The following is a 21,564-nucleotide window of genomic DNA, read 5'->3' on the forward strand; positions in this document are numbered from 1 at the left end:
CAAAGGCCAGCCAGCGTCTTTGGGCAACTGGGGTCCTAGGTTCGATCAGCTATGCACAAAAGGGTGATTCTTTTTGCTGAACGTGCGTGGGAAGGACCGTATGGAATTGAAACAGTACCACCGCAGGAGGAGTGAATGGGGACTGCTTTGCTCGGCGAGGGAGTTTGAATTAAATTCAAACTTTGATTATGGCCATGAATTAAGGAGATAAGGAAGGAATTAAAATTGGAAAAGGATTTTATTTTATTCTAATCTTAATCTTATTTCTTTTTGCTCTTATTCTTTTCTATTTTTCCCAAAAGCTGAACAATTTTCTCATTTTTTTTTAATTATTTTCTTTCCTTCTCTCATCTATTCCCCTCTTTTCTTTTCTTTCTCCTCTTGCCAATTGTTCTTAAGCTAATCCCTCTATTTTCTCTTTCGTTATTTCTTCCACAAACTCTCTACCTCTCATTCTTCCTCTCTTTCATTTATAGTAAAAGCTAAACCGATCATTCTTTTCATTGCTAACCGAATATCAACAAGCCAAACTCAAGGAGTCAAAGGAAGTCGATTGCTTTATAAAGGTATACACTTGTTCTTTTTCTTTTTAGCCGATTCTTGTTATTTTAAAAAGCCTTTCAACTCTTTTGTCAACACCCTTTTTGGTCCATAACCACTTTTTCTTCAGTGACCCAAAAGCCAAAAGCACAGCACCCTTGGGTGACTTGGTGGCTGATTCGTAGGATCCTTGTGGTACGGGTTCGCTAGTGTTTTAGAGTCTGCATTGCGTTGAATTGGAGTTAACACGGATTGAAACCGTTTGGGTAAGTGAACCTTGGTAAGTGCTCGTAGCTTTAATCAATTCAATATTAGGGAGTTTAAGAAAAGCGAAACCTCTCTAATTTGTGGAGATGGCGAATATGGGCATAGACTTTATGGGGTCTTCTTTTAATATTTTTGGTTTATTTATTGAAGGAGCAGCAAGGTGTAGTGTCGACTTGGAGTAGCTTGGATCACCGGAGTAGCTAGGCCTAGTCATCAATCGCGACAAAGGTAAGGTGCCTAAGGCCATTATGGATGGTGGCCGAATGTGTAAGTGTTAATATTGGAAAGTTCTTGATTTGGTTCAATTATTGCGAGCTGATCTATTTAACAATTGATTATAGGAGAAATCGCATAGGAGATCTCGTCAAGGAATATCGCAAATCAGGTGTGTAACGAACCCTTTCATAGCTTAAAGCGATAAAATGTTAAAAGTCAAATGCCAAATTCGGCATTTCGAGGACTTATGAGCAATTAACGCTCACTAGTTAGTTAGAATCGATGAGACGGTGATCGAGAACGATGGAAACGGTAAGAATGTGATTTTTGGCGTTCTTGGTAAGTTGGGCCTCGAGGGGCCGAAGTGGGGCCCATTGGGCTTTCGGGCCCATTTGGGTAAAAATTGGTAGAAAACGAAATCTGTTATATGGCATGATAAGACTGTTAAAATTGTTATGGAATATAGGCTAAATGGGCCTAGATGACGAAATTGGCTAAGTAGGGCCCATTAGGGGTTTTAGGCCCAATAACTTGATTTCGCTAAAATGGGCCGTAATCACTGTTGCACCCATGGATTGTTAGTAATCGTTAATGAACATGGAAACCCTAATTTTGGTAAAATTATGAGATTACCCTTATACCATGAAAATGACCGCTTTGCCCCTAGGTAAAATGACCATTATACCCCTAGGGTTTATGTATGATTTTAATACATGGGATTTTGATAAATATGGTATGTATGAGATGCACATGACATGTATGATATGCACATGATATGTATGATATGCACATGATGTAATCATAACGCATTGGGTTGGGTTTTATATGGATGGAGGAAGTGAAAAGGGCTTATGCCCGCTTATCAAAAGGGCTTATGCCCGCTTATCAAAAGGGCTTATGCCCCGATTATAAAAGGGCTTATGCCCCGCTTATTGAAAGGGCTTTTGCCCCATTATTAAAAGAGGCTAGGCCTCCAGTTATATGATAAAGTAGCTATCTTTGCCAATGGAGAGTATGGCGGGGTGGGTCGAGTTAATCCCACATGGTGTGTTGGTTGGTACGGTGGAGAGTAGCGGATGGTGGGTTGAGTAGTCTCCCAAATGGGTTGCATTCTTTCATTGAAATTATATGTGATATTGAAATGGGCCTAAGGGCCATACCATTTACTGAAAGGCTTCGCCCAAGAATATGAAATATGAAAAGGCTTGGCCCGGTGTTATGGAATATGAAACATGAAAAGGGCTATGGCCCAAGATATGTTGAGATTGGATTTGGGCTTAGACCCAACAGTCATTATTGTTTTGGGCTCGAAAGGGGCTTGTTGCACACCGAGTTTCCAAACTCACCCCCTTTCCTTAACCTTGTAGGTGAGCCTTGATGTGGGGACTTGGTAGGAGAGGATTGAGTGGCCACGGTGATCATCTTTGGGCTTTTAAATAAGTGTTGGTTTTCATTTAATTTCCTTTAATTATTATTTATTTTTGGGTTGTAATAAGGCCAATTTTAACTTTCCTTTTATTTCTTTTCTAATTATTTTAATTTTAATAACTTTAAAAATTGGTTAAGAATTATTCAAATGGGCTAGACTTAGGACGTGTTTTCAAAATGATACTTGTTTTCAAAATATCTCAACACCACGATTAATCGATTTATCAAAGACGCCCACTTAAACAAATTTAAACTCGATATAACAAAGTGTGGCTATGGTTGTGGGCATGTCTAGGATTGGATCCAATTAAAGAGCTTGGTACTTAAGCGACCTTCATGGCTCACCTCCTCTCTCGGATACCTACCGGTGCCCGACTTCCATACACTTTGTTAACTCAATAAAATGTATGGTTTTAAAACACTAAAACGGAACGTGGGTTTTTCAACTCCAATGTGGCACGTCAGATTCGGCCATAATGTCTGGGCCGGGTTTGGGGTGTTACATAGTCACCGTCGAGTCCTCCGCCGCATCGATCCGTCTAAGATTGGGGATTACCTATACAGATTAACAGAAAAAGGGTGAGTTTTCGTAAACTCAGTGTGTAATCCCCACGGTAAAATGCATACAGATACACATCAGAATACAGTCATTTACAAGTTTGGGCTTGAGCCCATTACAGAATCAATTTGGGCCTTAGCCCATCCAGATACAGCCTCATAATTATATTAAGGCCTTGGCCCATATCATATACAGAATACATATACAATAAATCAAAATCCTACCCACCAGCCTCTACACACCATCTTCGTCTAGCCCTACATACCATGTGGGGATTAAATCAACCCATCCATCCCTACACACCATGATGTATTGAGATGCGGCACATAATTAGAATGTTGCAGCTAAGCTGCCAGATAACAGGCTTAAGAGCCTTTTAGATACTTCTTGCAAATATCATCAACCACCCCGATGCAATGTAACATACTATAAATGACATGCATATATGTTAATAACAGAACATACATTCTGTTCAGTACAGACATCGTGCTCAGTTAGACACTTTACAGTCAGATAACATAATTAGGGTCTAAGTAGAGCTTATCGACCCAATAGTAGGTCCACAGTCAACTAGGACGACCTGTGCAACCTTAAAAAATATTTTAGAAAAATGGGCTCACATGCCCATGTGGCCTGCACGTGTGGGCCCACACACTCATGTGGCCCACACGGCTTGGCCCAGAATCCCACACACCCTTATGGCCCACACAACCCAATTTAATCTAGCCCGTGTGTCGTACACGGCTTGCCTGGCCATCTCAATGCGGTGTCATAAGTGCACTGCCTGGCTCGTGAATCACACGCCCGTGTTGTATCACACGGCCTACCACACAACCTATCACACAGCCGTATGGCATGGACAAAATGGTTTTTGGCTTTTGCTGAAACCTCGTTTTCTGTATTTTCGGGTACAAACCTGTATCATTGTTTATGTAGAAACATTCCCCAGGTATCTAGCACTTATAATTGATTGATATATTCCCAATTTAGTCACTTAAATCATTATTCGATCGAAAACTTGACGAAACATTCCCACTTAAAACCATTAAAATCCCTTACCTTTGAATGATCACCGGTGAATTCGCACTTCCACAACACCCAAAATTTTTAATTCACCCTTAAACACAAAACAACTTCTATTAGCAAAGATTCAACCATCTATCACGAAAACTATACTCACAAACTTACTGAACGATAGAACAGCGCTGCATACCAAATGATAACAGATAAGGAATCGCAAAGAGAAATGAGAGGAGGGAAACAAAAACTTTTAGCTAAAGAAGAAAATGAAAAAGAAAAAGAACAGAGAAGAGAGAAGAGAGTTGGAGAGAAAATCGTTAGTTTTTTTTCTATAGGAGAGATTTTTTAGGAAAATCGATTACCCACACCCCACTAATTCTCATCCTAACCACCCATTACTCAGAATTCTACTACCACTAGAACTCTAACGCAGAGCCAAGCAAAAATAAAGCTCCATTTCCTTCGCAAGGAATCGAACACAAGACCTCCATCACACCAACACACATCTTAACCTCTAGACCAGCAAGCCAATTCTGATATGATTTTACAAATAACTAAATATAAGCCCATTGAACGGAGATAAGGTTTAATTACAATAATAATCAAAATTTGCCAAAACTATAGCTTGAACTTGGGACTTCACACATACACCCAAAACACTTAACCACTGAAGCAGATACATATTTTATGTCTTAGTTTAACCAAAAAAAATAAGAATTTTGGGGCGTTACAGTTTGTATGTATGTCACAGCCACATATAACATTCTTCATTCAACATAATTTCTTATCAATCAAGCAAACAATCGTAAGGCTTATTTATGATCTTCATATGTTGAACTTAGGACTTCCTCTCCACTAATGTAGGTGACATAATCATCAAATCAATAGGTCTTTTATAAGGTTGTAATGGGGCTCAATTAAAGGTAGGTATTTTAAGAGCTAGGACATTTCGATTTTAAAAATCTTAACCTTTAACTTTGTCTTGTGTTTCTCGAAATACAACCTTTTTCTTTAAGTGAACTTTTGGAACACCCCAAAACTTATTTTGAACTTAAGCTCATACATTTTTCTTTTTTGGAAACTGAGCAAACTTTTTTTCTCTCTTCTTTCGTTTTTTTTAAAGCATGAGCACATACATCTTTTTGAAAATTTTCTCAAATGTTGATTACCAAGAAAACTTTAGTTAAGATGGGTGCACAAAATTAGGATAACTTAAAAAAAATGGTAATGTGGCTTATAATGTAGGTTCATTGCAATAAATTGGCCTTTAAGCTCATAATTACAATTTCAAGGGTTTAATATCATAGGGTTGGCTTGAACAAGCTCAAACGATCCAAAGAAATAGTGCCTGTATCATTTTAGATTTTTATATCCCATAGGATTTCGCCTCAAGAAATTTACTAAGTCAATTCTAAAGATATAAAGCTTTATGCATGTCTAATCTCAAAAGAAACTAAGTTTTCATGGCAAATATTACTAAAGCTAAGATCATACAAGCATTCCATTCTACATGATAACATACTTTCACTCAGATAAAATCATCATTCATACTTGCATACAAACTATCTCATTAACAAAAAATGTCTCTAAACATTCATTTATTAAAACATACTTATGAAAGAAATGATTGAAATATACTTTAAAATTTAAAAATTTGAGAAAATTTATTTTCTATACCCCTCTTTAGAAAGAAGTAATGTTCTCATTGCAAGAACAAAGTAATGAATGAAAACTGAACACCAGGTAGGGTTGTAAAGAAAGAGAGGTGAGTCATTAAGACTGCTTAAATACCAAGTCTTTCCTAATAACCCAATCCTAGACATGTTCATTCCTATTACTACATCACTTGGTCTTTTTTCTTTCTAAAGAAGTGCTAAGTTTATTCATGCTTGCTATGTTTTATTCTGCAGAAATTAAATCCTAATTATGAAAGAATTAAATTCCTAAAGACCTAAAAATAATTAAATAAATAACAATATAAGAATCCCCCCTTTATTTTGCTGACTCATTCCCCTTATCTTCGTTAGCTCCATCTCCACTTACATCGTCAATATCTTCCGTCCATATCTCAAATGTAGCATCTGGGAACTCAGGAACAAAAGTATTAGAGATATTCTTAAAAGAATTTCAAATTGAGTCATCTCTAATTTTTTTCATATTTCCAGTAACTTTGTTATTGATTGTGCATGAACTTGCACATATCCATCAAAATTGACAACTCCGATTTCCTTGAAGCACTTGCAAAATTCGACATAGGAGTTGTAGGTTCAGGTTCAACATTTAGCCTGGCTGGTTCTTCTTCTAGCTCAACCCTTGGTTCAGGGTTTTCAGATCCTTCAACTGGTTTAGGACTGTTCAGTCACGTATTACATTCTTCCTCTTCAGTGTCTGTAACTGAATTAGCTTTAGTCTTAGTTCCATCTGTTGACTCCTCGGTATCTAGCTCAGTTGGCTCTTCTTGCTCGCCTTGAATCAGTTCATGCACCCTCTCTACTAATCTTTCAAGATCATAATTTGTAATGTATCCTTGAACATATCGCCCCTTCAAATTTGCTTGTGTTTTAACACGGGCCCTTAAGCAAAGTAAAGTGACTAATGATGGGAAATAAGAACTTCCTGCCTTCTTTTTATCACAATCATGATTCTCCTTGAGAATAATTTTCCCAGCATTAATGGACTTTTCTGTCAAGATTTCATATAACAAAAGCATCCGTTCCATCAAGATGGTGGAACTATGTGAGATAGGTATAAAACTGTAGTGAACAAAATAAAACCATACCTTTGCTACTTGTTTTAGGTATTCCCTTCGACAAGAATGACTTCCATACTTTCTTATAATCCATTAGGATCCCGGATTTGTCACAACATCAATCACTTGTTGAAGAAAATCCCAATTGATATTGTTCATCATAGGGTAGTACTCATCTTCTTCAACATTAGGTAAGTTAAACAAATCACTGATGGACTTAGAAGTAAGAGGTACCTTTTTCTTTTGAACGATAACTTCAGTAACATCTTGCGTAGTCAAACTAGTATAGAATTCTCGAACTAGTTCATCATTAGGAAGTGAACGAGCATCACAAAATCATTCCCATTTGAGAGCATTGATTTTCTTTCTAATCGGTATAAGAATAACCATCAAATCATGAATCTTCAAGTTAAAACCTTTTTTCCGGCATCATAGGTTGATGCTTGAAGATTGAATCAAATCTTTCTTTCACTTCTTCATCAATCAAAATCGGGTTTTCAAGAGTAGTCTTTGAAGATCTAGTTCTTTTGCGACATATGGTATCTTTTCTTAAGAATTTGGCAAAGTTTCTGCACAATGGGGGAAAAGAGAAATAGAGAAGATGGGTAAGGACATGCTATTATGAAATCTTGTGATGTCAAGAATGGTACGGCAGCAACAACAACGTGCGACAGCAGTGGTGGTGTGCGACGACGACAACGGCAATGTGCGGCAGCAATAGGTGATTTCGGTAAAAAGAGAAGAGAATTAGGGCTTCTTTTGAGATTTGAGGTTGACGGTGCAAAAGAGAGATTTAAGGATTTTTAAGGTTTAAGAAAATTGCTTGGAAGGATATGAAAATTAGTAGAATGGAGAGGGATTTATATAGGGAAAAATTAGGGCAACATGTAGCAAAAATTTAGCTACATTAGGGTTACTTGGGTGGCAAGTAATGGGTGTGACGGTGAGGCATGAATTTTTCCCTCCTTTTTTCTATCTTGGCCCTCAAACTCAAACTGTCTTATCTCAAGAAAAAAAACTGATTAGTACTTGGGCCAAATTTGACCCCCTTTATTAACATAAAAATTTAAAATTTAAACAAAACAAATTAAACTTAAAAATTTTAAATCTTAATTAGAAAATTTCTTCTTAACAAATTACATTAAATTAATCCCCAGGAAAGGTTTGAGGGTTCACAGTGGTCCCGCTTAAGTTCCAATCTCCTTAAATAGAATTAATTAAATGTAATAAGCTAAGAAAATTAGTTCTAATTATTTATTTATTTACAAAATGAGTTCATGAAAAATTAAGGGTCTGTTAATTTGAACGAGGATTCATCTTGCTCAACTTCACCATCCTAATAGTACTTGAGACATTGACCATTAACTTTAAACGTAGCTCCGTAATTGTCGTATAATTCAACAACTCCATAAGGATAAACTAGGTATATGGTATAGGGTCCTTTCCATAGGAATTTAAGCTTCCCATGTAACGCCACAAAATCCTAAATAATTAGTTTTGTATGTTTGTGACACAAGTATGTATTTGTCTCAGTGGTTAAGTGTTCTAGGTGTGTGTGTGAAGTCTTAGGTTCAAGCATTGGCTTGTGCAAAAGTTTTGTTCTTAGAGGAATAAACCCTCTCTCTAATCAGTAGGTCTTTTATATTAATGTGTTTATAACATGACAGAAAAGGGCCTGCTGGTCTAAGGGATAAATGGCGTGTGGTAGTTGCTTCAAGTCTGAGGTTCGAATCCTGATGGGAGCAGTGGAGTGTTTATTTTGCTGTTGTGTCGTGAGAGTTTTATGGGTTGAATGAAATACTGAATTGTTTGAATGGATTATGAATTGAGTAATTAAGAGGGGAGTGGATGACATGGAGGGATTTTAGGAGAAAATCATGGGGAGCTGAGGTGAGAGGAGGTGGTGTGTCGAATTTGAACTTAGGCACTCAAAGAAATCGGTTTTGGGTGAGTTTTAGTTTCGGTGGCTGTGTACTTTTTTTTAGTTACTTTCTCTCCTCACTTTCAATTATTGACAATTGATTTCGGGTTCTTTTCTGCATTTTTTGGATAGCCGAATTCTACTAAAGGATCATTCGGGTACTTTTCATTTTGTCTATTTCAGTTTTTGCTCTTTTCTCTCTACTTCTTTAACAATCATTTTTCCCCTTGTTACCTTTTGTTTGGCCGAATACTTTCCTTTCTCTCTCTCAAATCATTTTAGCTTTTGTTGGCCAATTCTCTTCTTCTTCTTCCCTCTTCCAATCGATTTCTTATTGACAAATTGCTTCACTTTTTCTGGCTTTCTGAATCGATTGTGCTTGGCCGAATACCACTCTTTCTTTTACCCTTTTTGTGTCGACTCTTCTCTCTTCTTCTCTGTCGATCTTGGTAGTAATTACTACTATTCGGCTTTTCTCACTCTTTTTCCCTTTCTTCCGTATGAATAGTGTCGAAACCATTTTTTAATCGGGTTTTGAAAAATGGGAATCGACTTTAAAAAAATGAAAACGGGAGTCGCCATCAATCTTTTTAGGTGTGATTGGATCACCTTATAAAATGTTTTGTTTTAAAACATTAATTTTGGTCTACGAAAATCGAGAAAACGGATTCGGGAGTCGTTTACGTACGAGGAAGGGTTAGCACCCTTGTAACGCCCAAAATTGGTACCTAATTGATTATCAAGTGCCTTTAATGTCGGAAATTTAAAAATTTTAAGATGCAATCCTCTTTTAATATTTTTTATTTTGAAAATTAGGGTTCACTTGTATCAAATAAATCAAAATATTACATCCAATAAGTTAGGACATAATATTTTTAAGATATCTGACACTAAGTTAGCCTTGTTGAAAATCCCTATCTCGAAACAACGAAACGCCATATCCAGTAAGTTAGGACACAACGCCTTGAAGTTCCGAGACAGTTGCTTGCACTTAGAAAACCATAAAAACTTAGAAGGGTGCTTGACTATTCGAACTCAACGAGAACAGTTGCAACCCAATAAGTTAGGGCACAACTTTTCTCGAAATTTCCAAACACCAAGTATTGCCTTTATTTTTGAAAACTTTAAAGTCTCGTTTTTTAGATCGATGCATGAAGGAGCATATTAACATAACATACGGGATAACATGCTATAGTAATAGGTAAATAAAAGCACAATAGCATAAATATCATACATTAACTAACATATACATATAAGAAACATGGCAAATTTTAAAAAAGTAAAATATACCTAAAACACGATATATATTTAAGAAGAATAGGTAAAACACATAAACATGTAATTCATCGTATATTTAAATATATTGATAATAAAATGATGCATGATATACAATTTGACACACACACACATATATATATATATATATAAATACAATAAAATAATAATATGTCAAGCACTCAACATTTAATAAAATTATGAGACCAACATCTAATGTATTGACATAATATAAAGAAAGGTTCAAGAGATATATTAAAATATAAAATAAAGTGAGCAATTATTGATAAAAAATACCTAAAATATAAATTAAAAAATGTTTAAAATAAGTTATATATAATAATATAATATGAATAAAATATAAGGAAATATAATATAAAATAATAAAAATATAATAAGTAATTTGCATATAAAATATAGTAAAATAAATAGTATAAAAACAAAATAAATAATATATAAAAATATAAGAAAGATAGATATTATAAGGAATATTAAATAATAAAATATAGTATGTAATAAAAATTCATAAATAATTATAATGAAATATAATATGGTATATGTATATTATAAAATAAATAGGATATGAGTAATTTTCATAAGAATTTTATAAAATAAATAATGTACATATATAAAATATATAAATAAAGAAAAGGTGTAATATATATAAATGGAATATGAATACTATTATAAATAAGGATAATATATACTATTATTTATTAATAATTTTTAAAATTTATTTGGTATTTACAAATTTAGTAAATAGTAATACAATTTTATAAAAATATATAAAGAAATATATAAAATAAAATATATAATATAATATAATTTATAGATAAAATATATGATAAAATAATGTATTGGATAATAACAATAATATATAACTAATATTTATAAAATATATAAAGTATTTAAAGTAAATTAAAATATAAAACGATTAAAATTAAATTTAATTAGAAAATCTAAGGTTAATCTGCAAAATAGTAAAAATTCTGGGCCTGGTTCCAAATGCCCGTTAAATTTAGAGGACTCATTGGGCAATTAGCCCTAATCCTAAAAAAATGACGTCGTTTCCCAGAATAAATCCTACTGGCCATTGGGACTAAATTGAATTAAATGTAAGAAGTTACGGCCAATTTGAATAAACATAAAATGAAATTGTAAATATTAAAAAGGAGGAATGATCAATTGGGCAATTTACCCAATTCACAAAAACACGCGGATCCTCCCCGGGTAATCGGGTCAACACGCGGATCCTCTCTGTTGAAACGATGCCGTTTTAGTGCTTATCAAGCTAAGCCAAAACAACACCGTTTTCGTAGGACTATAAATGTTAAAACCTTAACACAAAATTCATTTTAGTACCCCACTTTAAAAAAAAACTTGAAAATTCTCTGAAAAGGAAAGAAGGGGTAGTTCGGCCTTCAGTCTTCGACTACAGTGCAGTGCCTGCACACACGCCTCACGCGCCGTCATACGCGGTGGTCTAAGGGTTTAAAAACCTTCGTCCTTCCACAGGTAACTCCTTTTCTTTTGAATGTTACTATTTTTTTAAAAAAAAAAAAACAGTTTGTATATTCGTCTAAGTAAAGAGAAAAGAAACGAAATATGAGATAAAAAAAATCACCTTCGTTTCTTGTGAAATATCTCTGATATATTATTGCAAAATATTTGATGTACAATATCTTTGTGGTATTTTTCTATCTGTATGTGTGTATCGTAAGTACTTTTTTACAGATTTGAAGAAAGGCTTTATAGCCTTAGACTGTTATGGTTTAGGAAAGAAATCAAAGATTTATTTCCATGTTTGCCTTTATTTTCTGTTGTTGTTTCCTCTTTTGTTCGCAGGTAATCCACGAGAATCTCGCTCGATCACTGATGTCTGCGTGTTGACGGAGCCAACGTCGGATTCTGGCGTGACTTGCGTGTCGATGATGACGCAACATCTGATCACGACGCGCTTGGTGGCGATGATTGGGCAATTGAATTTGCGCGAGATGAAAGGTCGCGTTGCTTAGAGTGCCCGAAGCTTCCAGAATTTCATTGCGGCGCTGAGTTCTCAGGAAACCCTAGAGTTTCCTCGCCTATTCTTTTGTAGCTTTGGGCCTTTTGGGCCCCATGTAAACCTGGGTCCAGGTGTTGGGTTATTTTTGGGGTATAAATGGGTCCAGTAAACTTAAGTAGTTTGGATTTGGGCTTTAGCACTGTAAACGGACTATTTATAAAATAACTGGACTTTGTTATTTTTTTATTTTTTATTTTAGTTTAAGGCCCGGGCGAATTTGGGCTATTACAAATAGTTTTCATCTAACACCTTCTTTTGCTGCCGACAATTGCTAGGGTTGTGGCTGTGCTAGCTCTATCTTTGTCGTAGTGGGTGATCATTCTGGGGATAGTAGGCCGATTGCTTCCCTTCCCTATTCTCAGTTTTACATCATCGGTAAGTGGTTGTGTGCTTGGTTCAAGCTATGTGCGTGTACTATGTTAGTTAATAAGTTCGTTTGGAATGCAAGTAATCTCTAAAGGAGTTCGTAATCGATCTTGTGTATCAGATTAAGTGTGTGATCTTTATTCGTTCAATTAAGGCAAGTATTAGTGAATATTTTAGTATAAATATTAAGAGGAGATGTTAACCCTATTGTCAAACGATTAATGGAGTATCTTGATTGAATGTAGGTTTTGGTGCTCGTGTGCTTTTCGCGTATTTTTGTAGCAAGGTGTGTGAAAACACTACCCTTAATCGTAGATCGGCAAAGTAGAAATAAGTGATCGTTGATGTTACATGGGCGTGCGCTCACTTGTGTGGTGGTCTGACTGCCTAAAATTGGGCGTATAATATTTGAGATCGGCCATGAGCGATTTCATGTGCTAAGGTCGTTTTAGGCCATTTTAGGCCAAACTGGGTCGTGTGGGCCCCACGGGCACGGTGGCCCCACATGGTTAAACCACACGAAAGTGTGGAGAATATTGGGTTAGGCTGTGTAATCTACATGGCTAAGGCCATTTGTGGGCTATGTGGGCCACACGAGCATGTGAGCCTACATGGGCCACAATTTGGGTAAAGGGCCCATTTTTACTGTTTGACTATTAAGGTTGAACGGGTAGCCTAAGATGACTATGGACCTACTGTTGGGTCGGTAAGTGTACTTAGACCCCCTAATTGCTAAAATGACTGAAATGCCCATACATGGTAAAATGAGTGATATGCCCTTATGAGATGTATGATTATGTTTGAATATTAAATTTTATATATGTTGATCACATGTATGATATTATGACATGATCCATGATATCTTGCATGGGGATGGGATTTATTGTGATTGGAGGAAGTGTATTGTACTGTCAGCTCTGCTGCAAATACTGATTAGTGCCGCAACCGGGACTACTTGGAGTGTAGGGATGGGTGGGTTGATTTTATCCCCGCATGGAGTGTAGGATTGGATGGAGACTGAGTGTAGAGGCTGGTGGGGTAGGATTTATTGATTGCATATCTGCACTGTACTGTTACTGAGATGGACTCAGGCCCACATTGATACTGATATTGTAATGGGCTAAGGCCCTGACTGAAACTGAACCATGACTGAATTGGGCTTAGGCCCAGATTATATATGCTCTCTGGTTGACTATCTGATATGGGATTACACATTGAGTTTTCGAAACTAACCCTTTTGTTTACTTGTATAGGTAATCCCCAGGCTTAGGCGAGTCGGTACTGCGAGGGACTCTAGGTGGCCACACAACTGCATGGACTTTCTTATTGGGTTTTAAATTACAAATAATTTTGTTTTGGGTGTTTTAAATGTAATAAGGCCTCTATAATTTTTAATCTTTCAGTTTTGGGGTTTATTTAATTTGATGTATATCTGCTAGTAGCAGGATGCGGGTTTTCAGAAAGATAAATATTTTTTTCAAATCACCAAGTTTACGCAATATGTTTTTAAAAGCTTCCGCAAGAAATGATGTTTTAAGATTAATAACAAATTTAATATAGTTAAATTTTTGTCAAACGACTTCAGCTTTGAAAATAAATAGGATATCCTCAAATCTGTGCTAAAGATCACAAAGACATTAAATATAGAACGGGTTTTTCAATGATATTATACTTTGCAAAAACACTTCAATGTGACATCGCCAGATTTGGTCATAATGTCTAGGTCGGATTTGGGGTGTTACATTTAGTGGTATTAGAGCCAGGTTACAAAACTCGACTGTTGATTTAGATTTTCTCTAAAGTTTGAAATTTTCAAAAAGAACTGTTTTAAATGAATTGAAAGTATTTTGAAAAGTTTTACTGAATGTATGGTACACAGAGTCTCCAGCGTCGATTCTGTAAGTCTTCTGAAACTGTGCTTGTTTTAAACTGAAATGCTGAGACTGCTATAGGTAGTAGACCGTACTAAAATACTCTATTTAGGGTAAACTAAAACTGTAATAAGATTGGGATATGCGAAAACGAACTCTGAACTACTGATACTATGTTCATAAAACATTCTTAGTAAATACCGGAACTATAAAACTGATACATAAAATTGTTAATACAGATAAAGTATAATTCGATAATGAGCACCAGAGGTACTCATGGACTAGGTACAAGGGGCCGCTGTGGAGGCCGTGGAGGTGCTCGAGTTGGGTCTTCGTCATTTGGCTATATGGCGAATGTTGAAGCTAGAGAGGCATCGGTTTCACCTGTAATTGAGAGTGGGTCTCATGATCATGCGGCTGGGGACAACACATTGTCCCAAGCCATGTTACGGATTCTGGAGAGGGTCGCTGGACCCAATACTGGTGCTATGGCCCATGGGTTAGTTATGGAACGACCCCGGTCCAATGGAACTGAGATTTTAAGAGGAATTGTTGGAGTTGCCCCTAATGTGGCTGAATATTGGATTGAGGCCATAGAAAGGATTATGGATGATCTCGACTGTACCCCCGAGCAGAAACTAAAGGGTGCAGTGTCACTGCTGAGAGACGAGGCTTACCAGTGGTGGCTCACAGTAAAAGAGGGAACTCAGCCATATCGATCAATATGGGAATTCCTCAAGACCGCTTTTCAAGGAAAGTATGTGGGCGCTAGTTATGTGGATGCCCGAAGGAGGGAGTTTTTAAATTTGACACAGAGGGATAAGTCAGTGGTCGAATATGAGGCCAAATTTTTACGATTTAGTAGTTATGTGCGTGGTATGGTGGCGACTGAGTACGAGTGGGGTGTTCTTTTTTAGGATGGCCTCAGAGATAGTATAAGGGTTCTGATAGCTCCACAGAGGGAGCGAGATTTTTCTACTTTAGTGGATACGGTGAAGATTGCCGAGGATGTGAAGCGTGTTGAGTGCCGGAACCATGAAAAGGAGAGAGGTAAGAACAAGAGGGATTTGGAGCCCTCAAGTTTATTTTTGCGGCCTAAGAAAAAGGCCAAAGTTGATGGGCCAGTCAGAGTTGGGGCCCCTGTTGCTATTATTGGAACACAGCCCTGTGCGGATTGTGAGAGACGCCATCAGAGCGAGTGTTGGAAAAGGATTGGGGCATGTCTGAGATGCGGATCATTAGAGCATCGTATCAGAGATTGTCCACGGAGGCCCGATTAGATACAAGCTACTGGTATGGGCACTGTTCAGCCACCGAGAGGTGTTTAGCAGCCACCGAGAGGCTGTGGTCAGGCCAGAAGTGGAAATGGTATGGGCTTTGGTCAAGGGGCACTGAGTAGAGGTACTGGTTGTACTGAGGTGAGGCAGCCAGCTTAGGTCTATGCTGCACGTCGTCCAGAGGATGTGGATGTCTCAAACGTTATCAGGGGTACGTTCTTTATCTATAATATACCTTATACTGCACTGATAGATATAGGATCTACTCATTCCTATATAGCTTGTAATGTGTCTGAGACTTTGGATATCATGGTTGTGAGTACTGCAAGTGAAGTTACTATGTTGAGTCCATTGAAGTAGTCTGTAAGAGTAGATAAACTGTTCAAAGATGAGCCATTAGAGGTTTAAGGAGTTATCTTTTTAGCGGATTTGATGGAACTTCCTTTTAGAGAATTCGACTTAATTCTGGGAATGGATTGGCTGGTAAAACATCAAGCAAACTTGGATTGTGCTACTAAAAAGATGGTACTGAGAACTGCAGGGGATGATGAGGTAGTTGTAATTGGGGAGCATCAGAATTTCTTATCAAATGTGATTTCTTTATTAAGGGCCGAGAAATTATTTCATAAGGGTTGTGAGGCGTATCTAGCTTACATCGGTGTTTCAGACTCTGAGGTTTCTTTTGTTGAGGATACCAGAACAGTTAAAGACTTTCTAGATGTTTTTCCTGATGAATTACCCGGGTAACCTTCAAACCGTGAAGTTGAGTTTGGGATTGAGCTACTGCCTGGTATAGCTCCGGTGTCCATCGCCCCTTATAGAATGGCACCAAAGGAGCTTGTGGAGCTTAAGGCTTAGATTCAAGAATTATTGAATCGTGGGTTCATCCGACCTAGTGTGTCTCCGTAGGGAGCACCAGTTTTGCTTGTGTAAAAGAAGGATGGATCCATGCGCATGTGTATCGATTATCGGTAACTGAATAAATTGACCGTTAAGAATAAGTACCCTCTACCGAGGATTGATGATCTGTTCGACTAGTTTTGCAGAGCTTTAGTTTTCTCTAATATTGATCTTCGATCGAGGTACCATCAACTGAGGGTTAAAGAGACTGATGTTTATAAGACAGTGTTTAGGACTCACTATAGTCATTATGAGCTCCTAGTGATGCCGTTTGGATTGACTAATGCAGCAATGACTTTTATGGATCTGATGAACATAGTGTTCCAGTCCTATCTGGATCGGTTTGTAGTGGTTTTTATTGATGACATTCTGGTATACTCAAGGAATGAAGATGAACACGATGAACATCTCTGAGTTGTTCTGCAGATTCTAAGGGAGAAACAACTGTACGCCAAGTTAAGTAAGTGTGAATTTTGGTTACGAGAGGTAACATTTCTGGACCATGTCGTATTTGCTGAAGGAATTAGGGTTGATCCTCGGAAAAGTGAAGTTATTCTAGATTGGAAACGACCTAAGACTATATCAGAGATTCGTAGTTTTTTGGGACTGGCAGGGTATTATCGACGATTTATTGAGGGGTTTTCATTGATTGTTGCACCTCTAAAGAAGTTTTTACGTAAAGATGTGTCGTTTAATTGGACTGATGCACAGTAAGAGAGCTTTGAGAAGCTTAAGAAAGTTTTGACTGAGGCCCCTATCTTAATAAAGCTAGAGTTTGGGAAAGAGCTCACTGTCTACAGCGATGCATCACATGTTGGGTTGGGATGTGTGTTGATGTAAGAGGGTAAGGTGGTTGCATATGTGTCTCGTCAGCTTAAGACTCATAAGAAAAATTATCCGACGCATGACTTGGAATTGGCCGCAGTGGTATTCGCACTGAAAATTTAGAGGCATTACCTGTACGGTGAGAAGTGTATTATTTACACAGATCATAAGAGCCTGAACTATCTCCTCACTCAGAAGGAGCTAAATCTTAGGCAGCGTAGATGGATTGAGCTACTTAAAGACTATGACTGTATGATTAAATACCATCCTGGTAAGGCCAATGTGGTGGCTGACGCATTAAGCCGTAAGGCTATGACTGATCTGAGGGTGATGTTTGCCCGTCTCAGCTTATTTGATGATGGTAGCTTATTGGCCGAGCTTCAAGTTAAACTGACGTGGATTGAGCAGATTAAGGGTAAACAGTTGAAAGACGAGTCACTGGGTCATCAGTTCCAGCAAGTTGAGAGTGGGGATATTATGGAGTTTGGGCTAAATAGTGAAGGGGTACTCTATTTCCGTGGAAGAGTTTGCATACCAAAGGATACTGATTTGAGGCAGTCTATACTGTGAGAGGCGTATAGTAGCCCTTATGCTATGCATCCTAGTGGAAATAAGATGTACCGAGACCTTCGAGAGATATATTGGTGGCCAGGTCTTAAGCATAAAATTACTAATTTTGTGGGTAAATGTCTAACTTGCCAGAAGGTTAAGGCTGAACACCAGTTACCTTCAGAGTTGCTTCAGCCAGTTAAGATTCCACTTTGAAAGTGGAAGAGAGTGACTATGGACTTCGTTAGTGGGTTGCCCCTAATGCCTACTAAGAAGGATTCGGTATAGGTCATCGCGGATCGATTGACCAAGTCTGCTCATTTCATTCCAGTTCTTACCGATTACTCTTTGCAGAAGTTGGCTAAACTATAAGTATCTGAGATAGAGAGACTGTATGGGGTACCGATTTCCATAATATCTGATAGGGATCCTCGCTTCATGTCTCGGTTCTAGAAGAAGTTACATGAAGCTCTAGGAATAAGGTTGGACTTCAGTACTGCGTTCCATCCTCAGACAGATGGTCAGTCAGAGAGGTGAGATAAAGATACTGGAGGACATGTTAAGGAGTTGTGTGATAGATTTCCGATGCAGTTGGGAGGACTACTTCTCGTTAACAGAGTTTACGTATAACAATAGCTATCAGTCTAGCATACAGATGGCCCTTACGAGGAATTATATGGTCGTAAGTGTCGTACTCCTTCGTGTTGGACTAAGTTGGGCGAGCAGCATGTTTTGGGCCCTGAGTTAGTTTCTAATACCAAGGATAAAGTTAGACTAATTCAGGATCATCTGAAAGTGGAATCAGACAGACAAAAGTCTTATGCGGATCTAAAGTGTAAGGAGATTGAGTATTCTGTGGGGGACTTCATTTTTCTCAAGGTTTCACCATAAAAGAAGGTACTGAGATTTGGACGGAAGGGCAAGCTGAGCCCTAGGTTCATTGGGCCTTACTGCATATTGAAACGTCTAGACCAATTGCCTATCAGTTAGAGTTAACACTAGAGTTGGACCAGATTCATGATGTGTTCCACATCTCTATGTTGAGGCGCTACTGCTCTGATCCTGTGTATGTTTTCTCGGTTGATGAGATTGAGGTTAGGCCAGACCTGACTTTTGAAGAGGAACCGGTTAAGATATTTAAGCGTGATGTAAAGATTCTAAGGAGGAAGTCTATTCCACTGGTTAAGGTACTTTGGCATAATCATAGTTCTGAGGAGGCCAAGTGGGAACCTGAGGAGGCGATGCGACAACAATAGCCTTATCTGTTCTGATCAGGTAAATTTTGAGGCCAAATTTTTTTTTAGAGGGTAGAGCTGTAACACCTTAAAATCCTAAATAATTAGTTTTGTATGTTTGTGATACAAGTGTGTATCTGTCTCAGTGGTTAAGTGTTCTAGGTGTGTGTGTGAAGTCTTGGGTTCAAGCCTTGGCTTGTGCAAAAGTTTTATTTTTAGAGGAATAAACCTTGTCTCTAGTCAGTAGGTCTTTTAAATTAATGTGTTTATAACATGACAGAAAAGGGCCTGCTAGTCTAAGGGATAAGTGGCGTGTGGTAGTTGATTGAGGTATGAGGTTTGAATCCTAGTAGGCGCGATGGAGTGTTTATTTTACTACTGTGCTGTGGAAGTGTTGTGGGTTGACCAAAACACTGAAGTGTTTGAATGGATTTTGAATTGAGTAGTTGAGAGGGCAGTGGACAGCATGGAGGGATTTTAAGAGAAAATCATGGGGAGTTAAGGTGAGAAGAGGTGGTTTGCCTAATTTGAACTTTAGGCACTCAAAGAAATCGGTTTTGGGGAAGAATTTGGCTTTGGGTGAGTTTTAGTTTCGGTAGCTGTGCACCTCTTTTTTTGGTTGCTTTCTATCCTCACTTTCGGTTTTTGAAAATTACTTTCGGGTTCTTTTTTGCACTTTTTGGACAGTCAAATTCTGCTAGGGGATCATTCGGGTACTTTTCATTTTGTCTATTTCGGTTTTTGCTCTTCTCTCTCTACTCCTTTAGTAATCTGATAAACCGTAATTTATACATATTTTTACCCCATGCTTAACGCATTTTATGGATGATTTTCCATTAGAATTGGTGAATTCGATGCTCATAATGCTTTAATTTCATGTTTTATACCTAGGAGAGCATAGGAGAGCAAAAAGAACGAGAAACGGGCCAAAAATAGAGAAAATGAGCCAAAGTACAAAATCAACACGGCCTGGACCTAGACATACGGGCAAACCACACGGCCGTGTCAATTTTACAAGCTCGAATACGGCCTGAAGTAATCGAACACAGGCGTGTCCCTGCCGAGCCCAAGTTGACTCCAATTCAGAAAAGGCTAATTTTGAGGGCTCTTAGGCATTCCAAAGCCTATAAATACACCTTAGAGGAGGAAGAAAATGACACACGGAGTAGGGGGTAAGGAGTTACTCCAAGAAAGCCGATTGATCCATCTCAGAAGCTGGATTCATTATCAAGACTGAAGATCTCTCTTCAATTTCCCTTCAGGAGTTTTGGGTTTTCTTTATGTTTTGTATTCTTTATCATTCTGAGATGTTTTCTTATTTAGTTATGAACTAAAACCCCTAAACACCTAAAGGGAATGAAACCTAAGGCGAATCTTGATATTATTATCTGAATTGTATGATAAATATTTGACTTGTTCTTAATTATGTGTTCTTAATTCTTGTTTTGATATTCCAGGATATTGATTCAAGTTAAGCTCTTATTCAGAGGAGGAATAGACCCTGTCTAAGAGTACATTTGTCATAATTAAGCGGAGTTGATTGCGCGCCTAGAGATAGGGTGACAAGATTTTGTCGAATTAGGGTGAAACCTAATAACGGGATCCATAGATCGAGTTAATGCAACCCTAGGGAGTTAATTAGAAAGAGATTTCAATTATTCAACCTAGGGTTAGACGTTGTTAGTCTCTAGAGGGATAATAACATAACTTAGGGATGTCTTTGGAACAAGTTGAATGAATAAATCGTCCGATTCGGAGCTAGAATAACAAGTAAAGTCTAAGTGGATTTTTCCTTAGGTATTGCCTTCATTTAATTTTATTATTATTACTTCTTAACTTACTTTCTTTCTCTTGGCAGGTTTTTATAGTTTATGACTAGAAGAAATCCGTCAGGACCATTACTTTTTGACGAAGCTTACGATACATAGAGAACGAGCAAGAAGATGATACTCAACCCCCAACCGAAGAGTGGATGAAAACCAAGGCAATCAGCTACCTCCTGCAATTGCGGTTAATCAAAATCCTGCTCTACGCACTATGTATGATTATGCTAAACCTTCTTTAACAGGAATCGAATCAAGCATAGTTAGACCTACTGTAGCTGCAAATACTTTTGAATTAAAACCTAACACTGTTCAAATGATATAGCAATTTGTTCAGTTTGATTGTTTGCAGGATGAGGATCCTAACGCTCATTTAGCCAACTTGTTGGAACTATGCGATACATTTAAAATTAATGGTGTTTCTAATGATGCCATTCGTCTTCGGCTATTCCCTTTTTCATTGAGGAACAAAGCTAAACAGTGGTTGAACTCGTTATCACGAGGGTCAATTACTACTTGGGAACAAATGACCAAAATTTTTTTACTAAAATATTTTCCGCTGGCTAAAACGGCTACATTACGTAATGATATCTCTTATTTTGTGTAGATGGATTTAGAAACACTCTACGATGCATGAGAGAGATACAAGGATCTTTTGAGAAGGTGCCCCCACCATGGGTT

The 21,564-nt window shown here is 37.6% G+C and overlaps 1 non-coding gene across 1 annotated transcript; it reads right to left on the reverse strand.

The window, feature by feature from the left end:
* Positions 1 to 21,456: 21,456 nt before the first annotated feature.
* On the reverse strand, positions 21,457 to 21,564 carry LOC128296154 (small nucleolar RNA R71). Its single transcript, XR_008286702.1, has one exon. It is a non-coding gene; the product is annotated as a small nucleolar RNA R71 (small nucleolar RNA).

This window comes from Gossypium arboreum, chromosome 7 (genome assembly GCF_025698485.1).
Source record: "Gossypium arboreum isolate Shixiya-1 chromosome 7, ASM2569848v2, whole genome shotgun sequence".
NCBI lineage: Eukaryota > Viridiplantae > Streptophyta > Magnoliopsida > Malvales > Malvaceae > Gossypium > Gossypium arboreum.